Below are 6,881 nucleotides of genomic sequence, written 5' to 3' on the forward strand. Positions count from 1 at the left end.
GGAAGACTCCGATCGGGAGTCTTCCTGCTTTGTTTTTCTTTCTTTTTCTTTTTTTTTTTTTGTTTAATGGGCTTAGTGGGCTTTGTGAGCTGGTTTTGGGCCCAGTTGGACCGGATTATCACATTCTACCCTCCAAAAAAAAAAATTTCGTCCTCGAAATTTACATACCTGTAGTCTCGAAGAGCTGGGGATATTTTTTGCTTGAGTCTTCATAGTTTCTTACTTGAATCTCATCCTCAATTATTTCAAAATATTAACCACTCTTAATTTCAACCCATCATAAAATAAGAAAAACATACTTCTTATGAATCATATGATGACATCCTAACCAATCAAAATTCAACAAAATATTTTCTCTTATTCGTACTTTCAAAGATTGAAGATTTATCATTTCAATCTCATTCTCGAGCTTTTGATATTTTAATTCTCGATACAACTTCATCATTAAGTTATTTCATAAAGATCAATATCACCATTGTTGATTGAATCAATATCACTATTTCTAGTCATCGAAATTTTCTTACTCAAACCCTCAAACTCTTTAAATATTCTAATTCTTGAAGCAAATTTTATCATTAAGTCATTCCATAATAAAGATCAATAACTCAAAAATTGATCTAAATCAAAACTATATTTTTCTTATAATCAAAATCAATGTCTCTATTCTAAGTAAGTATATCAATTTTCTTTATCTAAACATTAACAACTCTTAATTAATCAATTCATTATCAAATTAAATTATAAATAACTCTAATCCATCTTTTGTAGAACAATCGTCAATATCAATAGATAACCTCAATCTTTTCCATTCAGTCAGAGAAATAATAATGATCAAAAGAATTCTAACTTCAAATTTCATTATACCCTGGAGATAAATATTTGAGTATAATAATCTAAGATCAAAATCATCATTCGATAAACAATCTCAAGTTCTTCCTAGTAATTAGAGAATTATAAAATTTAATTCTAGGATAGAAAAAATTTATCTCTAAATATTCTAAATCTAAAATCAAAGGTCCACTCATCCTAGAATTAGGATGCTAATTATTTTTTGTAGCATAGTAGGTGGAAGCACTACTTTTAAAAAGTCACATTAGGATATCTAAAATAATTTAAAATTTTAAAATATTATTCTTTCTAATATCAATAAATTTCTTGTATCAAACCATATCATCTATCATAATTCTTTAACTCAAAGGGTCAACATTCCTGACTTACTCAAAGTAGTCCAGATTACCATGCTTCCGCTGCGCACTCTGATCTAACAATCAAAATTTCTTAGCTTCACCAAAAAAAATTTTTTTTTTTGATCAAATTATTTTTTTATCTTATCAATAGAAAAGATCTAAAATTTTAAATTTCAATTGAAGTCAAAGATTAACTTTCGATTCTCATTCATACTTTTACTGGTGTACAATAATCTTGATTAACCCTTGAGTCCAATATCATATTTAAACCATCATATAGATTTACTATAATCAATATGAATCAAATCTTAATTCTCATATCACTTCAATTCAATAATTTTCAAACCAAAAATCTTTATAAGTCAAATCAACGAGAAAAATTCTTCGATGCTCCACCAAATTTGGACATAATCTGAATATATATAAATTTCAAATCATTAATATTTTTTTTTTCTAAAATTTTTATCATCAGGATCTTCAATATCTATTAAATATCCTTTCATAACAATCATACAAGCTTCAAAAAAATCAAATCTCCATTTAATAGTAGATTCAAATAGGGACCTCATTAACAAAAGCAAAGGAACTCCATATCAATTTCTAAATCCAAAATTTTTAAATTGTAAATTCACATGGATCCCTTAGTCTGAAATAAATATAAATCAGATCTTTTATCTTAATCTGAAGATATCAATTTTTCATTAACAACCTCAACAATAATATCAGAAAATCTCTTGATCAACTTAGATACGAAGTCTTTAAATTAAAATTTCATACACATCATGTAGTCTCCAAGAGACATAATAAGATCCATTATTTAGATCTAAGGATGATGATTAAAGCTTCTAGTATGATGAATATCCTATAATCTCAAAATCAATTTCATCAATAAGACAGGTTTCTTTGCAATATCCTCAAATATGTATTCATCATAATATGCCACTTTATATATAATCCACATACCAAATTCAATTTCGATAAATATTTCAAATCAAGCATCATAAAAGATTTTTCTTAGCCCATTCTGGAATAATATTTTATTATCAAATCTTTATCTTGCCAATAATAGTCAATTTCTCAACTAGAAGTAATATCATAGTATTATTCTCACATCGAATTTGAACTTACGATTTACTTGAATAACCAATGATCAAATTAATAACCATAATGCACAATAAAATTTTATATCAATCCTTTTGTGATTACTTTCGATCAGGATCTAACTAATCATATCATGATCTATAGATCATCCATCATATTTCAAACTCCATATGTCATAATCTCTTATGATCCTTTTATACATAATCTCAATATTTAATCAAAATTTTTAAATATTTCTCCTACAACAATCATTAAAAATCTACACTATAATGTCCCTGGTGTCTATCCACTTACACCCATTCTATATCTGATTCTATGTTTCATAATTCATTCACTTATGCTCTGATACCATATTAATTGTCACGCCCCCGACCCGAGATTGTGAATCGAGGGTCATGGCAACCGCCGCATACTTATAGAATATTTTTCCCATAAGCATTGCAAGGCATCTCATTCATGTTATCTTCACAAATAGTTAAATAAATTTTTCTTTATTCAATAATCAAACTTTGGTTCAAATAACAAATCAAAACTAAGTGTTCAAAAGAAAGTAACTGTCTGACAATTCAATACTAAACAAAACTAAAGATCTTGAATCAATTCTGAGAAAATCCTAAATCAATGAGTTAACTCCATCTCTAATCGCTCTCCCAACCAAAATCCCGCATCATGCTAATTTTCTGGATCTGTAAGAAAAACATAAAACTTATCATGAGCTAAATAGCCCAGTAAGCAGTGTATACCTTTAACCGAATAATCAGGCAAATAATACTATGCATAACAAATCAATATGTAATTTCATGAAATCATAATCATACTGTCAATCATATATAAAAGTCAATTCATCATAATTTCCAATTATGCTTTTCTTCTTAAATTCATCAATTTCTTAAATTCTTCTTACCAACCATGACTATGACCACATTATCCCTGTGGCAGGGTCATAATACCGCGTATCTGCTTGCGGTGGGCTGCGAATCATTTGGCAGCCAAGTCCTTTGGAACCGCTGGTCTAACTGGCGGTTTTGTCGCTGGTCTATCTGGCGACATGTCGCTGGTCTTACTGACGACATAAATCCTCAGGACAGTCAATTGCCAACGTATATGCCCCCGTTGGCGGGGTCCTCAACACAGTCAGGTTGTCAATTCTTATTATTTCTTATATCATAATTCTTCATAAATCATGTTTCATATTCTAATTTCGATAATAAAACATATAATCATGTAGTATCGAAATCAATCAATATAATGCATCATGAAATCAATATATTCAATCATGCTTCATCATAACATTTCAAATAAGATATTTTCATAACAAAAATACCATTCATCCAATTCATGCATCGTTTCACAAATCATGTCGGAAGAATACACTATAATTTGCCGATGAATCTAGAAAAGGTGAAACATTACTTACCTCTTTCATCTTAGATTTTTAGACTTCGTTAGAAGAATCAGCTAATCCTATTTAAAATATCAAATCATTATCAAATTCTATTCCATAAATATAACAAGATTAAATCATAAGGAAAGAGGACTGTTGTCCGGATTGTGTCGAACCATCCAGATACCAGGACAAATTCAGGATCTCTGATCTGAGGGTCAGATTCAAGTGACTTGATCAAGAAATCATGAGGCACAGATCGAATTAAAGTCAAGATCAATCAATAGGGTTCTTTAATAATAAATTTGAAAGATCTTTGATACGATCAGATGAGGTTGACATACAGCACGGATATCAAAGCAACTTCAGATCATCTTGTTAGAGTCAATATGAGCTTCTAAAAGATAAAGGCATGACTCGATACAGGATTCATAGATCTTTTTTAGAGAGAGAAAGTCGGTCATGAGAGAGAAAGTAGAGAGAAAAAGTGGAGAGAGAATCTTCGTATCCTTTAAAAATGATAATCATGATTGAGATCATCAGAGGTTATATCAGGATGACTTAATATGGATTAACCATAATCGATATTATCAATTTCGAAGAAGGATCGGATCAGGATCTAGTCTACTGCACGAATTTCGAAGCAGTCTTAGATCATCATATTTTTATCTCAAGTTTACCCTAGGGTCTGTGATGCAATCAGAGAGAGAATGACCCTAGAAAGACGAAATCCATAAAAAGAGATAAAAGGTCTAGAGAGAGAAAATAGGAAGAAAATCTAGAGAGAGAAAATAAAGAGAGAAAGAGAGAGAAGAGAGAGAAAGAGGGAGAAAGAGGGGAGAGAGGAAATTTTTCTCTTTTCTTATATATTTTGTTTTTAATTTTTTTTTTTCTATTTTATATTTTCTTTTCTTTTCTTTTTCTTTTTCCTTTTTCTTTTTCTTTTTCTTTTTCTTTTTCCTTTTCTTTTTCTTTTTCTTTTTCTTTTTCTTTTTTTTTTTCCCCGTAGCCTTCTTTGGTCGGAACAGGGGAGGACTAGCAGGACGTTGCCCGTGGTCCGGCGGGTTGTGGCGGCACGACCGGTGGTCCGGCAGTGGCGACCGACGGCGATGGAGCCGGAGATGGCCGGCGGTGAGGATCGGCCAGTGGGAAATTAGAAAAAAAATGGAAAAACAGGGGACCGCCCCTTTCCTTGAATTTTCTCCGATCATTGGCCAATCACCGGCGGCCATGACCTTCGGAGAAGATAGGTAGAGGGTTGGGGGTCCAAACCTAGGGGTGCGGCGCCATGGACGGCGGCGCTGGTGGCCGGAAAAGGGAGGGAGATGGCTCGGCCGAACAGAGCAAAACATGATCTTGGATCTTTGTGGATTTTCCGACGAACCCGACGGCCGGCGAGGGTGCACGAAGCCATGAGAAGGAGGGGAAGGAAGAGAGGAAGGAGGGCCGGGGCTTACCTTCGACTTCGGTGAGGTTTCCGGCGAGAAATCGCGGCGAGCACAGGTCGAGGGGTCACGGCTTCAAACGGGAAAATCGGAGAAAAATCTCCGGCAATCGGCGGCGACTGAAGGGTCTACCCATAGAGGAGAGGGGAAGGGTTCTTATAGAGCTCGTCCTAGGGTCTTTCAATGGCCCTAGGACTTCGATTCTTGATCGGAGAAGAGGAAGACTCCGATCGGGAGTCTTCCTGCTCTGTTTTTCTTTCTTTTTCTTTTTTTTTTTTTTGTTTAATGGGCTTAGTGGGCTTTGTGAGCTGGTTTTGGGCCCAGTTGGGCCGGATTATCACAAACGTCTTATCCAAAAGAAAGGATAAAGATGAGTAATTGCACATTTGAATTCAAATCAAATTTTGAATTTAAATGGACACCAACTCATCCCTTATCCACTAAAGGCATGAGGCATGGCTTAAATTATGCATGGAGTGATTTCATGAGAAATCTTTTCTCATATAATAAATGGGACATAAAAAAAGGGATAAGGCGCAAAAATTGATTGCCCATTCAAATTCAAACTTTATTTTGAATTTGAATGACCAACCAATCATCCTTATCCATTCATTTGGCACATTAAAGTGGGGCGTGGAGAGGGCTTGGTGTGAGAAAATAATTAATGAGAAGTTCCTTCTCATTAATTCAAATGGGTGCAATGGAAGTGAGGTGGCGCATGGAGATTGGGTCAAGGTGGTTTCATTATTTAAACCAACCTAATTGAACCAAATAAGTTAGGTCCAATTAGACTAATTTAAACCCAACTTAATTAGGCTTAATTAGGCTCAATAAAATCCTAATCAAATCAAAAATTGACTAAGGCCAACCCCTGATCAAATCAGGGACCAAACCATCTCGACGATTAGGTCAACTCTTAACCTAATCAGGTCAAACCCAACTGAATCCAATTCAATTGGACTTGATTCAAAAATAATTACTCAATCAAATTGAGTTAATTAGCGATCAAATCACTAATTAAATCTCTCATAAATACTGAGTCCAAATTCGATGGACAATCGGGCATCAGAATTCATCGATATGTAACCCTGATCGAAAAGTCCTAACCAGTGGGACTTTTGACCCCGGTACCCATAATGTGTGGAACTCGTGATCAGAGAATCCTGATTCTCGATCACTGAGTCTCAAACATGAAGGATTCTATACCAGCTATCAGATCAGATAAGAATCTCTAATGTGTGTGACCCCACAGGTTCGAACCTAAGCCGGTAGCACAGGAACCAATTCCTGTACTAATCGAAGTGACCATCTAGCAATGGTAGCCGATGTCCGGATAAGTCGAATAGTCGCAATCGCAACACTCAGAACCTACATGAATATGGTTACTGTATAATTCATCCTTTTGACCTCTGTGTTTTGGATGACTCAGGGTTAAACTGTCAACCCTGATTAGATCATCCGAATCATGCTCAACTCAAACAGTCTTGTGACTCCTCACAAGGACTACCCTGACCAAGGTTTTGCTAAATTGAAACACGACTGTACACAGCTCCTAAACTGGAGTGGTCAATCTCATCTTGACACACGCACCGATAAGTCAAGTACTTGACTACACCCAGCAGCCTTCCATCACTGAATTAGAAATTCAGGTAGTCCAGTGCCTAAGTGCAGTGAGTTGCTTGCAAGTCACCATGGCGGTCTCAGGTCGGAGGGACATTTATACCCATATTCCATCGGAGTAAATTTTGATAGCAGAAATAGCTC

This window comes from Elaeis guineensis, chromosome 8, assembly GCF_000442705.2.
Source record: "Elaeis guineensis isolate ETL-2024a chromosome 8, EG11, whole genome shotgun sequence".
In the NCBI taxonomy this organism is placed as follows: domain Eukaryota; kingdom Viridiplantae; phylum Streptophyta; class Magnoliopsida; order Arecales; family Arecaceae; genus Elaeis; species Elaeis guineensis.